We start from the raw sequence: 17099 nt of genomic DNA, 5'->3' as shown, positions 1-17099 counted from the left end.
CTACAGCAGGCTTCTGCCTGAACACCAGGATTTTCCAAAAATCCTCTGAAATCTAGGTGGAGGCACCTATGACTCAACTCTTGCACTCTGGAAGAATGTACCCACAGGCTTAACACCATGTGGAAGCTGCATAGTCTCATGGTTTGCACCTTCCGAGGCAGTGGCCAAGCTGTATCTGGGGCCCTTTGAGCCATGGCTGAAGCTGGAGTGGCTGGGATGCAGACAGCAATGTCCCAAGGCTGCACAGGGCAGCAGGGTCTGGATCCTAGGCCACAAAACCATTTAGTCCTTCTAGGCCTCTGGGCCTGTGATGGGAGGGGTTGTCAAGAAGGTCTCTGAAATGTCTTGGAGGCTTTTTGCCCATTGTCTTGGCTATCAGCCCTTGACTCCTTTATACTTACGCAAATGTCTGCAGCCTGCTTGAATTCCTCCCTGAAAATGGGCTTTTCTTTTCTACCACATGGCCAGGCTGCAAATTTTCCAAACTTTCATATTCTGCTTCCCTTTTAAATATAAGTCCTAGTTTTACATTAGGCTGTTAGAAGCAGCCAGACCACATTTTGAATACTTTCCTTCTTAGAAATTTCTTCTGCTGGATACTCTAAATCATCACTCTCAAGTTCAAAGTTCCACAGATCCCTAGGGCAGGGACACAATGCCTCCAGGTTCTTTGCTAATGCATAACAAAAGTGACCTTTTCTCAAGTTCCCAATAAATTTCTTATCTCCATCTGAGACCTCCTCAGCCTGGACTTCATTGTCCATATCACTATTAGCATTTTGGTCACAACAATTTAACAAGTCTCTAAGAAGTTCTGAACTTTCTCTAATCTTTCAGTCTTCTTTTGAGCCCTGCACACTCTTCTAACCTCTGTCAGTTACCATTAGCTGCTTCCAAATTTCCAGCTATCTTTATAGCAATGCCCCACTTCTTGGTACCAATTTTCTGTATTAGTCCATTCTTGCATTGCTATAAAGAAATACTTGATACTGAGTAATTTATAAAGAAAAGAGGTTTAATTGGCTCATGGTTCTGCAGGCTGTACAGGAAGCATAGCAGCTTCTGTTTCTGGGGAGGTCTCAGGAAACTTTCAGTCATGGAGGAAAGTGAAGGGAAAGCAGGCATATCGCACGTGGCCAGAGCAGGAACAAGAAAAAGAGGCAGGGAAGGTGCCACCACTTTTAAACAACCATATCTCATGAGAACTTACTCACTATATAGTACCAAGGGGATATTACTGAACCATTCATAAGCATTTCATCCCATTATCCAATCACCTCCCACTAGGCCCCACCTCCAACACTGGGGATTACAATCGGACATGAGATTTTGTGGGGACACAGATCTAAATCATATCAGTTTTGAATTATTGGCTTCATCACCCTTGCTACCCACAAATGTCACAAAGGAAATAACTTACCACACCCTGCAAACTACTTTTGGTATAAAAGAGGTGATAGAGTAGAGTGGAAATAGACCATGAACATACATCTAAAAAAGTGTCCCTCAGATATATTTGTACACAACTTCAAGCAATGAGTCTCTCATTAGGATAGGAAACTAAAGTTCAGTTCTCGAGAAGTCACAAGTTCATTTACTCAATATGATTTTACAAAGTGCCTACATGTTGTCAGCTTCCACTTGCAGCTGTTTCTAAATGAAAAAAAAAAAAACAAAAAAAAACCAGACATCTCTAGAGGGACCACCAATTCCTCCCAAATTTCTAACTGAAAGGGCCTTTTGGGAATCAGCTTCCTTCTATACCTCTGAAAAGGTAACATCTTAAAGATCAAATATCTTTAACCTAGAGATTTATCATGATACCTAGCAATACTTGAATCCTAGACATACAACATAAGAGGGTACATTAAATTTTGAAGGTAGCTATGCTGCACAATACTTTAAAATTAAATAATTATACAGCATTGATTTGTGCTTAAAATTCCAGTCTTAGGCTGGTATGGTGGCTCATGCCTGTAATCTCAGCACTTTGGGAGGCCTGGGTGGCAGATCACCTGAGGTCAGGAGTTCAAGACCAGCCTGACCAACATGGTGAAACCCCATCTCTACTGAAAATACAAAAATTAGCTGGGCATGGTGGTGCATTCCTGTAATCCCAACTACTTGGGAGGCTGAGGCACAATAATCGCTTGAACCCAGGAGGTGGAGGTTGTAGTGAACCAAGATAGGCACTCCACTGCACTCCAGCCTAGGCAACAAAGCAAGACTCCATCTCAAAAAAAAAAAAAAAAAAAAAAAAAATCCAGTCTTAGACCAAGCTCGTTTTAGACTAGCATTGACGTTTTTGTTATCTCTCAGGACTCACAGAATTATTTCGATAACTGCTTTGGAGTCTGAATGTATCCTAAACCTCTCACAGGAGTTGTTCACTTCAGCTGAGAAGAAGCTGTCAGGATCTATGTGCTACTTGGCTGCTGTTCCAAAGGAAGTGTTATTGTTTCCTGCTGTCCACACGTGATTGACAGTGGTCTCCAAAGTCTTGCTCACCTTCTGGTAAGTGGAGCTGCCAAACACTGTCATTTATATTAGTGTAATGCTGGAATTCATCAGTCTTGAAGCCAACCGCAAAAAGTTGTTCTAGGTCACCTGGGACTCTTTGATCTCAAAATGTATTTGGTATCCAGCCAGCCAGTCCTTGTAACTCAGCACGAGATCACCTTGGATGAAAGGCCTGGAGATGTCAAAATCCACTCTGCAGCCCAGGTTGATGTACTCTCACTTGTACCCTGTCTTGATTTTAGAATTTTGCCCCCAGCGTTAGGTGAGGAGGCTGAATCACAGGTCAGCTTTAGTCCATGTAAAAAGCTCATCTTTTCCAGTAACTCTGCACCTAGTGTCTTGTTAGTGTTCCACTTCTCTGTAAATGTCAGGACATATTTGTTCCATCTGTTCTTGGTTTCCAGACTACCTGTCACTTTGGTGGCCTCAGGATTGGCTGAGCCTGAGCTTGTAACATCCAGTCTATTCCCATATTTTGTTTTCAAATGAAGATTTATTAATCCTAATCTATACTGCTTGGTGAAGACATCCCTGGTACATTTGTCAAGATCATTGTACATGGGAGGGACAGCCATATTCTGCTCAGTGGCAGCCACAGGAGGCTCAACAGGGTAAGGGGGTGGATTTTCCTATGCTGCTTTGAAGGTCATTCTATTCTTGTTTCTGGTGGTAATTACTCACTTACTAAGATGAATAACAACATTCATTTACATGTCTTCAAAACAACTTCCTCCCCATTCTTCTATCACATTATCGTTCTTGAGTTTAAATAATAGAATTTTATTTTACTTCTTCTTTCCATGTGTGTTTTTCATTGTTTAAACAACAAAATTTTATTATTTTATTTATTCAAACTCACTTTCCCTATCTTGTGGCCTATTTCTGCATTTATTTTTCATCTTGCTGTAGCACTTCCTCTAAAAGTGTTTTTAGTGGTTTGCGTGTGTGTATGTGTGTGTGTGCATGTGTGTGTGTGTGTTAAGATTTTGAGGGCTGTAATACCAAAGAAAAAATCTTAATTCACCCTCACAATTAAATAAAAGTCTAGATAGATATAAAATAATAGGTTTGCCTTTTTTCTTTGAACACTTTGAAAACATTTTCCATTGACTTCTTACATTTAATGTTATTGTTAAGAAGTCTTAGGCTATTCTCATTCCTGTGACTTATACATAATGTTTTATGTTCTTTAGTATTTCAAAATTTTTCCTTGGTCATTGATATTCCCAAATTTGACTTTAATACTTAGGTTTTTAAAATCAATTCAGTTAGCAAATTATGATACTTTTCATTGTGAAATCTTTAGTCTTTCTCTGATTTTGTAAAATTTGGGGTTATTATTTTTTCCATAACTTTTCTTATTTGTACCTGTATGCAGTACATGAATCATATAGATATTGACACTTCCTATGCCATCATTCATATTTCTTAACTTGTATACTCTCCTTCTCTGTACCTCTTCTTGGTATTTATAGGAGAGTTTTTCCTGGCCTTCCAGCTCACTATGTTTTTTTCTTTAGTATTATTCTGTATGCTAATCAATTCACCTGTCAGGTACTTATTTTGACAATTATAATTTTCATATTTATTGTCTCTCGTTGGCTGTTATTTAACTTGTCATGATTTGGTATGTTGAGGGAGTGTTGAGGATTAGTCTCGGGCAGAAAACCTCTAGAGCTCTAGCTGGATACCGTCATTCCCTAGTTGCCCACCCCACTGTGTATGGTGTTGAGACAGGAATTCTTGGGAGCAGTACACTTGTGCCTATTGATATCTGCTTCCCACAGTGGCTGGGTTCTAATAGTGCCCTAGTAATTACTCCACTACCACTGGTTGGTAGAATAATTGCCCTGCTGGGATAGGAAATGATCAGTTTGGAAAAATCTGGGGGAGAGAAAAGATCTCATTCAGAAAGCATTCTCTTACCTCTAATTTGCCTCTTCCTCTCTAAGCAGCTTCTGCTTCCCTGTATTTGTTTCCTTATGTATTTATGACAGTTTTACAGGTTTTTTGATAGGCAAAAGTTTGTCTCTTGTTTATTTGGTATTTCCAAGGTACAGTTTAATAGTAAGAGCCTGAAGCCATCTTGTCAACAAATGTAAGTTTGTTAATGCAAAAAAAAGTGGAAGTAAAACAAAATAAATCTGTGGGCTGAAACAGGATTAGATGGCTTTTTAACTTTCATTTTTATTTATTTATTTATTTGTTTATTTATTTATTTGAGACTGAGTCTCGCTCTGTCGCTGCAAGCTCTGCCTCCCCGGGTTTATGCCATTCTCCTGCCTCAGCCTCCCGAGTAGCTGGGACTACAGGTACCCCCCACCACACCCGGCTAATTTTTTTGTATTTTTAGTAGAGACGGGGTTTCACTGTGTTAGCCAAGATGGTCTTGATCGCCTGACCTCGTGATCCGCCTGCATCGGCCTCCCAAAGTGCTGGGATCACAGGCTTGAGCCACTGCACCCGGCCGATTAGAGGGCTTTAAAAGACCAGACAGTGTCTGCCCAACCAGAAAAACTGTGTATTTTCAGAGCAGATGTATGTGAAAGCAGAACAATCAGGGCCTGAGGAAACCACCGAGTATTTGCATATCTGAGAGTTCTCAATCTCACATGTCTGAGACAGCATCTATATGCCTCCTGAGCTGGTCAGAAGGACAGTGTTACTGAAAATCTATGAGAAAGGACCAGCAGGGAAACATAGCAAATTGTCCACTGAATGAAGCTGCAAGAGAGAATGAAAAGCAAGCACAGAGCAGTACGTCATCTTTTTTCACTCTGCAATTCTGAGGGTTTTTTGGCACCCATCCATACCCTACATCTCTGCTTTTTTTCAAATTCCTTCTCCCATATTTAATATATCCCCCAAAGCCACACCTTTCCCAACAGCACTATAACCCATGCTTTATTTTATGCTCACAAGGAACTTTCCAACCTATGCTTTGCCCATTACCAAGAGCTCTTCATTTTTCAGATGTTCAGCATCTCCAGTATTTATTGCTTTCACTGCAGCTTCCACATCTTCAGGGCACTAGTATAATTTAAGACATAGAGTCTCAGGTTACAAAATCAATGGCATAAATTCGTAGCACTGCTATACACCAACAACAACCAAGCTAAGAATCAAATAAAAAATGGAATCCCTTTTATAATAGCTGTAAAAACAAATAAACAACAACAATAACAACAAACCCTAGTAATATACTTAACCAAGGAGGTGGAAGATTTCTGCAAGGAGAACTACAAAATACTGCTGAAAGAAATCATAGATGGCACATATAGATGGAAATACATCCCATGCTTATGGATTGGAAGAATGGTTATTTTCACAATTTTGTGATTGCCCAAAGTCACCTACAGATTTCATGCAAATTATATCAAAATACCATCACCATTTTTCACAGAATTAAAAAAAATCTTAAAATTCATATGGAACAACAACAAAAAAGCCCAAATAGCTGAAGCAATCCTAAGCAAAAAGAACAAATCTGGAGGTATTACAAGACTTGAATTTATACTACAAGGCTATAGTTACTAAAACAGCATAGGCACTGGTATAAAAGTAGGCACGTCATAACCAATGGAACAGAACAGAAAATCCAGAAATAAAGCCAAATTCTTACAACAAACTGATATTCAACAAAACATACAAAGACATAAATTGGAGAGAGGACACCCTATTTAATAAATGGTGCTGGGAAAACTGGCTAGCCACATGTAGAAGAATAAAACTGGATCCCTGTCTCTCACCTTACACAAAAATCAACTCAGGATGAGTCAAAGACTTAATCTAAGACCTGAAACCATAAAAATTCTAGAAGACAACCTTGGAAAAACTCTTCTGGACATTGACCTAGGCAAAGAATTTATAACTAAGACCTCAAAAGCAAATGCAACAAAAACAAGGATAAATAAATGGGACCTAATTAAACTAAAAAAGCTTCTGCACAGCAAAAGCAATAATCATCAGAGCAAACAGACAACCCACAGACTGGGAGAAAATATTTGCAAACTATCCATCTGACAAAGGACTAATATTTAGAACTACAAGGAACTCAGACAAATCAGCAAGAAAAAAAAAACAATCTCATCAAAAAGTGAGCAAATGACATGTATAGACGTTTCTCAAAAGAAGATATGCAAAAGGCCAACAAATATATGAAACAATGCTCAACATCACTAATCATCAGGAAAATACAAATTAAAACCACAATGAGATGCCACTTTACTTTTGCAAGAATGGCCATTACTAAAAAGTAAAAAAAATAATAGATGTTGGCATGGATGTGGTGAAAAGGGAACACTTATACACTGCTGGTGAGAATGTAAATTAGTACAACCTCTATGGAAAACAGTATGGAGATTTCTTAAAGAACTAAAAGTCCTAAGTCAGGAAGCAACAGGTGCTGGACAGGATGTGGAGAAATAGGGACACTTTTACCCTGTTGGTGGGACTGTAAACTAGTTCAACCATTGTGGAAGTCGGTGTGGCGATTCCTCAGGGATCTAGAACTAGAAATACCATTTGACCCAGCCATCCCATTACTGGGTATATACCCAAAGGATTATAAATCATGCTGCTATGAAGACACATGCACACGTATGTTTATTGTGGCACTATTCACAATAGCAAAGACTTGGAACCAACCCAAATGTCCAACAATGATAGACTGGATTAAGAAAATGTGGCACATATACACCATGGAATACTATGCAGCCATAAAAAATGATGAGTTCATGTCCTTTGTAGGGACACAGATGAAGCTGGAAACCATCATTCTCAGCAAACTATCGCAAGGACAAAAAACCAAACACCGCATGTTCTCACTCATAGGTAGGAATTGAACAATGAGAACACATGGACACAGGAAGGGGAACATCACACACCGGGGACTGTTGTGGGGTGGCAGGGAGGGGGGGCATAGCATTAGGAGATATACCTAATGCTAAATGACAAGTTAATGGGTGCAGCACACCAACATGGCACATGTATACATATGTAACAAACCTGCACGTTGTGCACATGTACCCTAAAACTTAAAGTATAATAATAATAATAATAATAATAATAATAATAAAAGAACTAAAAGTAGATCTACCTTTAATTTCAGCATTCCCACTGCTGGGTATCTACCCTAAGGAAAATAAGTCATTATGTGAAAACGACATATACACATGTATGTTTATAGCAGCACAAGTCACAATTTCAAAGAGATGGAACCAATCTAAGTGCCCATCAACTAATGAGTGGATAAAGAAAATGTGGTATACATGTATACCATGGAATAGTACTCAGCCATAAAAGTGAATGAAATAATGTCTTTTGCAGCACTTGGGTGAAACTGGATGCCACTATTCTAAGTGAAGTAACTCAGGAATGGAAAATCAAATACTCTGTGTTCTCACTTAACAGTGGGAGCTAATCTATGAGTACACAAAGGCTTACAGAGTGGTATCGGGCATTGGAGACTCAGAAGAAGGAGGGTAGGAGAGTTATAAGGGACAAAACCCTACATATTGGGTACAATGTACACTAGTTGGGTGATGGGTGCACTAAAATCTCAGAATGCACCACTATATAATTCATCTATGTAACCAAAAACCACTTATACCTCCAAACTATTGAAATAATAAAATATTAAGATATTTTAAAAAAAGACACAGAGCTAGGGAGAGAACATACAGAAGAAGAGTGGTCTCTCCCATGTTCTGTAGGTTGTATAGGTCCTCCTTTCTTGATTTTAGGTCAACTTTTTGCTTAGGAGTCCATTTCTTCACTCTAAAATTATGTACAGAATGTGTCTACTAAGTACAGAGAAAGGAATTGTGTTTCTTAGCAAAGTTTTTATCTTCCCTTGTGTACAAATAAACAGTGATACCAAAGGGTCTATTGTTTAATACAAATTTTAATCTGTTATCTAAAGTGTGTTGTTTCATTTTGGAAGGAATGGATTACTGGAGTGTGGTATTAAAAAAAACCAATTACATCATGTATAAAGTTTCCTATAAGATCAGAACAGAAATTTATTAAAAAGAAAGATTTCTTTTTTTCCTAGTAGAATTTGAAATGCATTGCTTCTACATTTTCTTGGAAATCTAAATCATCTCATTTTCTTTATTCTCAAATATCTCTGGAGACTGCATTGGAAGTGAGACCCAGCGTTTCTGCTAGACAATGGCCACAGACTTGGGCTCTGAGAAAACCTCAAAGATATCCAGATCCCAGGACCTCCATTCTCTTGCTGTTCCACATCTCATTCCAAGTTGTCCAGCTCATAAAATGCCAGCAGCAACGACCACAGCACCATGAGGCCTCCTCATTCATCTATTTGAAAGGAGATTGTCTTAGTGACTGACTTGAAGGGGTCTATCAAAAAGTAACCAAAAGCAAGGATCACAAACAGCCCTTCAGAATATTTTACCTAGATAGAAAGCAAGGAAGTAAGACTCCTCCAATGTTTGATCTCTACTTCCTCACATAGTATACCGAGCTCTTTTCTATAAGATTGTTTTGATTATTTATCTCAACAGTAGTGTATCATAAGCTGATAGACCCTCCACACAACCACTGAGATATCTGAGGGGAAATATTGCCAAGTTATTGTCTGACTGCATAGAGTAACAGCCTTTCATTTCTCTAAACTAGTAATGCTACTCAAAATGTTGACTTAAACACAAAGATGTTCATTGTAATGCTGTTTATCGTAATGAGTAATTGTCAATACTATAAAGGCCCTCAAATAAATCATTTACAAAATAAGTTCGTACGTTTTCAAACATACCAGGCAATACACAAATATCTTAGAATAATACTTGATGGCATGAAAACAAAACAAAATTATTAAAAGAAAAAATGAGATTACTGTTATCATTATTTTTAAATTGTGTATTTATGTATATGTGAGCACATGCTTAGAAAATATTCTGGCTGATGGATATTGAGATATTACCAATTATCTCAGAGTTAATGGAATAAAAGTGATTTTTAATTATCTTTTTTTATTTCTCATGTTTCTAATTTTTCTATAATGGACACCCACACACACACACAAACACACACCATAGGTTCTTGTGGCCCTTCTCAGTTCTAAGGGGTTCAGGTTCAGGGTCCAGTTTCTCAGATTTCAGCACAGGCAAGTCATATGTATGGATGTTAAGCATGTGGAGGAAAGTTAAATGGTTAAGTGACATCTCGTTATCAGATAGTCTCCATCTGAGACCAGAGAGGTCACTGGAAACTTAACCATCAGTCCAGGCCTTGAATTTCTGAAAGCCTGCAGTTCCCACCAGATTCAGGCAAGCCAGAAATATGTACAGTAATTCTTAATAGATAAACATGAATTTGAGGTGGTTATTTGTGCAAGGAGTCACTGAGCGGAGATACATTAAGTGCCTGTGTTGCCATGTATACTTTAATATATTCCTCTGGAGCAATTTACTCCAGAGTTACTATTAATAAAGGGAGTATGTACTATCTCCCAAGGATGGTTGTGTGTAAGTAAGAGCTAAGAGTAATTTTTCACAGCTGGGTGCAGTGGCTCACCCCTGTACTCCCAACACTTTGGGAGGCCAAAGCTGGAGGATCACTCGAGGTATCTGATGAAGGAGTTTGAGACCAGCTTGTGCAACATAGTGAGACCTCATCTCTACCAAAGATTTTTTTTAAAAAATTAGCTGGGTGTAGTGGCACAGACCTGTGGTCCCAACTACTTGGGAGGCTGAAGTGGGAGGATCACTTGGGTCCAGGAGATCAAGGCGGCAGTAAGCTCTGATTGTGCTACTGTACTGCAGCCTGGATAATGGAGTAAGACTCTATCTCAAAAAATAAATAAATAAATAAATAAATAAATAAATAAATAAATAAGAGTAGTTCTCCATTTCTAGGGTGGTACCAGATGCTGCTATGAAGTTCCTTTTTGATCTCCTGAACCAATGGCTCATGCATGATTGGCTAGGAGGAATACACTAGGAGGTTGTCTAGGTGAACTCCTTTCAAGCCTCTTGGTTCATGGACTTTTGTTTTTAAGTTAGCGTTTAGAATATTTCAGCCTAAATTTATATACCAGTGTATCTTGTTTTGTTGTGCTTTGCAAGTACTATGTTTCTTAAACATTGAAGGTTTGTGGCAACCCTGCATTCAGAAAGTCCTCTTGTACGATTTTTCCCACAGCGTGTGCTCACTTTGTGTCTCTGTGTCACATTTTGGTAATTCTCATAATATTTCAAACTTTTTCTTTATTATTATATATGTTATGATTATCTGTAATCAATGATCTATTGTAATTGTTTTGGGGCTCCACAAAACCATACCCACATAAGATGGTGAACATAACTGACAAACGTTGTGTGTTTTCTGGCTGATCCACAGACTGGCCTTTCCCCTGTTTCTCTGTTTCTCCTTGGGCCTCCCTATTCCCTGAGAAAAAAAATATTGAAACTATTCTAATTAATATCGTTACAATGCCCTTTAAGTGTTCAAGTGAAAGGAGGAGTCACATGTCTTTCACTTTAAGTCAAAATCTGGAACTGACTAAGCTTAGCAAAGAAGGCATGTCAACAGCTGAGATGGGCCACAAGCTAGGCCTCTGGTGCCAGTTAGCCAAGTTGTGAATGCAAAGGAAAAGTTATTGAAGGAAATTAAATATTCTACTGCAGCGAACACATGCATAATAAGAAAGCAATACAGCCTCATTGCTGATATGAAGAGAGTTTTAGTGGTCTGGATAGAAGATCAAGTCAGCCACAACATTCCCTTAAAAGCCAAAGCTTAATACAGAGTGAGGCCTTTAACTCTTTTCAATTCTATAAAGGCTGAGAGAGGTGAGGAAGCTGTGGAAGAAAAATTTGAAGCTAGGAAATGTTGGTTCATGAAGTTTAGGGAAAGAAGCCGTCTCAATAACATAAAAAGTACAAGGTGAAGCAGCAAGTGCTGTGTCGAAGCTGCAGCAAGTTATCCAGAAGTAGCTAAAATAATTAATAAAGGTGGTTACACTAAACAACAGATTTTCAATGTAGTGAAACAGTCTTATCCTGGAAAAAGATGCCATTTAGAATTTTCACAGCTAAAGAAGAGAAGTCAATGTCTGGCTTTAAGAATCAAAGGACAGGTTGACTCTCTTGTTAGGTATGAATGCAACTGGTGACTTTAAGTTGAAGCCAATGCTCATTTACTATTTTGAAAATCCTAAGGCCCTTAAGAGTTACACTAAGTCTAATCTTCTTGTGTTCTACAAATGGAGCCAGAAAGTCTGCATAACAGCATATCTGTTTACAACATAGCTGCTGAATATTTTAAGCCCACTGTTGAGACTTACTGCTCAGAATAGAAGATTTCTTTCAAAATATTGCTGCTCCTTGGCAATGTACGTGGTCACCCAAGGCTCTGATGGAGATATACAAGGAGATTAATGTTGTTTTCATGCCTGCTAATATAACATTCATTCTGCAGCCCATGGATCAAGGGGTAAGTTAGATTTTCAAGTTAAGAAATACATGTTGCAAGACTATTACTATCTTAGTGATTTCTCCTATGGATCTAGGCAAAATAAATTGAAAATGTTCTGGAAAGGATTCACCATTCTAGATGTTATTAAGAACATTCATGATTTGTGGGAGGAAGTCTGAATATCAACATTAAACAAAAGTTTGGAAGAAGATGATTCCAACTCTCATGGATGACTTAGAGGGGTTCAAAACTCCAATGAAGGAAGTAACTGAAGATGTGGTAGAAACAGCAAGAGAACTAGAATTGGAAGTGAAGCCTGAGATATGACAGAATCACTGCAATCTCATGATAAAATTGAATGAATGAGGAATTGCTTCTTATGGATGAGCAAAGAACATGGTTTCTTGAGGTGGAATCTGCTCCTAGTGAAGATGTAAACAATGTTGAAATGAAAATGAAGCATTTTGAATATCCCACAAACATAGTTGATAAAGCAGCGGCAAGGTTTGAGAGGATTGACTCCAATTTTGAAAGAAGTTCTGTTGTGGGAAAAATGCTTTCAAACAGCATCACATGCTACAGAGAAGTCTTGTAACAGGAAGAGTCAGTCAATGCAGCAAATATCATTGCTATCTTAAGAAATTACCAAAGCCACTTTAGCGTTCAGCAACCACTACTCTGACCAGTCAGCAGCAATCAACACTGAGGCAAGACCTCCCCATCAGAAAACAGATTACAACTCCCTTCAGGCTTATATAATCATTAGCATTCCTTAGGCAATCAAGTACTTTTTAGTTAAGATAAGTACATTGCTTTTATAGACTTAATTCTATTGCACACTTAATAGACTACAGTATTGTATAAACATAACTTTTTTTAATGTTCTCAAAGCTTTAATTAAGAACACTTTTCAGGAAATAATATACATCACACTAATTGTCCTTGCAGATTTAATTGGTATTTGAAGAAATCTTCAGATAATTCAATGTATCTTTAACTCTTTTCTTTTTTTAAATTTCAAATTTTATTTTAGATACAGGCAGTACATATGCAGGTTTGTTACATGGGTATATTGTACCCTGGTAATGAGCATAGTACCCAATAGGTAGTTTTTCGACCCATGCTACCCTCCCTCTCTCCCCGCTCTAGTAGCGCATAGTGTCTGTTGTTCCTATGTTTTTGTCCATATATACTCAATGCTTAGCTCCCACTTATAACTAAGAACATGTGATATTTGGTTTTCTGTTCCTGCACTAATTTGCTTAAAGTTATGACCTCCAGTTCCATTCATGTTGCTATGGAGGACATGATTTCATTCTCTTTTATGGCCATGTAGTATTCTATGGTAATATGTACCACATTTTCTTTTTTGTTATTTGACTTTTAAGTTCAGGGGTAACTGTACAGGTTTGTTATGTGGGTAAACTTGTGTCATGGGGGTTTGTTGCATAGGTTACTTCATCACTCAGGCATTAAGCCTAGTACCCACTGTTTTTTTCTGATCCTCTCTCTCTTCTCAACCTCCACCCTCTGATAGGCCCCAATGTGTGTTGTTCCTCTCTATGTGTCCATGTGTTCCATTATTTAGTTCCCACTTATAAGTAAGAACATGCAGTTTTTGGTTTTCTGTTCCTGTGTTAGTTTGTGAAAAATAATGGTCTCCAGCTCCATTCATGTTCCTGCAAAGGACATGATCTCCTTTTATATGGCCACATTGTATTCCATGTTACATACGCACCACATTTTCTTTATCCAGTCTACTATTGATGGGCATTTAGGTTGATTCCCTGTCTTTGCTATTGTGAATAGTGCTGCAATGAACATATGAATGTATATGTCTTTATAATAGAACAATTTATATACCCTTGGCTAGATAGTGGTATTTCTGTTTTTAGGACTTTGAGGAATTGCCACATCATCTTCTACAATGGTTGAACTTATTGACACTTCCACCAACAGTGTATAAGCATTCCTTTTTCTTCATAACTTCACCAGCATCTGTTATTTATTTATTTATTTTTATTTATTTATTTTTTTTGAGACGGAGTCTTGCCATGTTGCCCAGGCTGGAGTGCAATGGCTTGACCTCAGCTCACCGCAACCTCCATCTCCTGGGTTCAAGTGATTCTCCTGCCTCTGCCTCCCGAGTAGATGGGATTACAGATGCTCGCCACCACTCCTGCCCAGCTAATTTTTTTGTATCTTTAGTAGAGACTGGGTCTCACCATGTTGGCCAGGCTGATCTCATGCTCCTGACCTCATGATCCACCCACCTCAGCCTCCCAAAGTGCTAAGATCACAGGCATGAGTCCCTGCACCTGGCCACATCTGTTATTTTTTTTAACTTTCTAATATTAGCCATTCTGACTGGTGTGAGATGGTATCTCACTGCGGTTTTGTTTTGCATTTCTCTAATGATCAGTGATGTTGAGCTTTTTATCATATGATTGTTGGCTGCATGTATGTCTTCTTTTGAGAACTGTCTGTTCATGTCCTTTGCCCACTTTTTAATGGAGTTGTTTGTTTGTTCTTTTCTTGTAAATTTGTTTAAGTTCCTTATAGATGCTGGATATTAGATCTTTGTCATATTCAATTTGCAAAAATTTTCTCCCACTATGTATTTGTCTCTTTACTCTGTTCATAGTTTCTTTTGCTGTGCAGAAGCTTTTTAGTTTAATTACATCCCATTCATCAATTTTTGCTTTTGTTGCAATTGCTTTTGGTGCCTCTGTCATGAAATCTTTCCTCATTCCTTTGTCCAGAATGGTATTGCCTAGGTTGTCTTCCAGGGTTTTTATAGTTTTGGGTTTTACATTTAAGTCTTTAATCCATCTTGAGTTAATTTTTATATATGGTGTAATGAAGGAGTTTTAATTTTCTGCATATGGCTAGCCAGTTATCCTAGCACCATTTATTAAATAGAGAATGTTTCCCCCTTGTTTTGTCAATTTTGTTGACGATCAGATTGTTGTAGCTGTGTAATTTTATTTCTGGGTTCTCTATTCTGTTCCATTGCTCCATGTGTCTGTACCAGTACCATGCTGTTTTGGTTACTGTAGCCCTGTAGCATAGCTTGAAATTGGGTCGTGTGATGCCTCCAGGGTTTGTTCTTTTTGCTTAGAATTGCCTTGACTATTTGGACTCTTTTTTTTTTTTTTTTTTGGTTCCATGTGAATTTTCAAACAGATTTTTTTCTGGTTCTGTGAAGAATGTCAATGGTAGCTTAATAGGAATAGCATTGAGTCTATAGATTGCTTTGGGCAGTATGGTCATTTTAATGATATTGATCCTTCCTATCTATGAGCATTGAATGCTTTTCCATTTGTTTGTGTCATCTCCAATTTCTTTGAACAGCAGTGTTTTGTAGTTCTCCTTGTAGAGACCTTTCATCTCCCTGGTTAGCTGTATTCCTAGGTATTTTATTCTTTTTGTGGCTATTGTAAATGGGATTGTATTCCTTATTTGGCTCTCAGCTTGATTGTTATTGGTGTTTAGGGATGTTGGTAATTTTTGTACCTTATTTTGTATCCTGAGACATTGCTAAACTTGTTTATCAGCTTAAGGAGCTTTTGGGCTGAGACTATGGGATTTTCTAGATATGGAATCATGTCATCTGAAAATAGGGATAGTTTGACTTCCTCTCTTCCTATTTGGATGCGCTTTATTTTTCTCTCTTGCCTGAATGCCTTGCCAAGTAGTTCCAATACTACGTTGAATAAGAGTGGTGAGAGAGGGCATCCTTGTCTTGTGCTGGTTTTCAAGGGGAATGCTTCCAGCTTTTGCCCACTCAGTGTGATGTTGGCTATGGGTTTGTCATAGATGGTTCTTGTTATTTTGAGGTATGTTCCTTCAGTACCTAGTTTATTGAGAGTTTTTTTTTTTTAACATAAAGCAGTGTTGAATTTTATTGAAAGCCTTTTCTACATTTTTGAGACAATCATGTGGTTTTTGTCTTTAGTTCTGTTTGTATGATGAACGACACATTGATTGGCATATGTTGAACAAACCCTGCATCCTAGGGATAAATTCTACTTGATTATGGTGGATAAGCTTTTTGATGTGCTGCTGGATTCAGTTTGTGAGAGTTTTTTTGAGAATTTTCGAATTAATGCTCATCAAGGATATTGGAAGTTTCCGTATTTCATTGTATCTCTGCCAGCTTTTGGTATCCAGATGATGCTGGCCTTATAGAATGAGTTAGGGAGGAGTCCATCCTCCTCAATTTTTTGGAATAGTTTCAGCAGGAATGATACTAGCTCTTCTTCATACATCTGGTAGAATTCAGCTGTGAATCCGTCTGGTCTTGGGGTTTTATGTATTTATTAATTTTTTGGTTGGCAAGCTATTTATTACTGACTCAATTTCAGAGTTTGTTATTGGTCTGTCCTGGGATTCAATTTCTTCCTGGTTCAGTCTTGGGAGGATATATATGTCCAGGAATGTATCCATTTCTTCTAGATTTTCTAGTATGTGATGTACCACATTTTCTTTATCCAATCTACCATTGATGGGCACCCAGGTTAATTCCATGTCTTTACTTTTATAAATAGACTGGTGATGAACATACTAGCGCATGTGTCTTTCTGGTGTAATGATCTATTTTCCTTTGGGTATATACCCAGTAATGGGATGGCTAGGTGGAATGGTAGCTTTATTTTAAGTTCTTTGAGAAATCCTCAAACTGCTTTCCACATTGGCTAAACTAGTTTACATTCCAAGCAGCAGTGTGTAAGATTTCCCTTTTCTCTACAGCCTTACCAGCATATATTGTTTTTTGACTTTTTAATAATAGCCATTCTGACTGATGTGAGATGGTATTTCATTGTGGTTTTGATTTGCATTTCTCTGGTGATTAGTGATGATGAGCATTTTTTCATATTTTTTTGGCCACTTGCATGTCTTTTTTGAGAAGTGTCTGTCATGTCTTCTGTTCAGTTTTTAATGGGGTTATTTGGTTTTTTGCTTAATGATTTGTTTAAGTTCCTGAACATTAGACCTTTGTTGGATATATAGTTTGTGAATATTTTCTCCCACTACATAGGTTGTCTATTTACTCTGTTGATAGTTTCTTTTGCTGTGGAAAAGCTCTTTAGTTTAATTAGGTTCCACTTGTCAAATTTTACTCTTGATGCAGT

Source organism: Pongo pygmaeus, chromosome 1 (assembly GCF_028885625.2).
Source record: "Pongo pygmaeus isolate AG05252 chromosome 1, NHGRI_mPonPyg2-v2.0_pri, whole genome shotgun sequence".
NCBI lineage: Eukaryota > Metazoa > Chordata > Mammalia > Primates > Hominidae > Pongo > Pongo pygmaeus.
The sequence above is the reverse complement of the archived record's forward strand: the minus strand, read 5'-3'. Positions refer to the sequence as shown.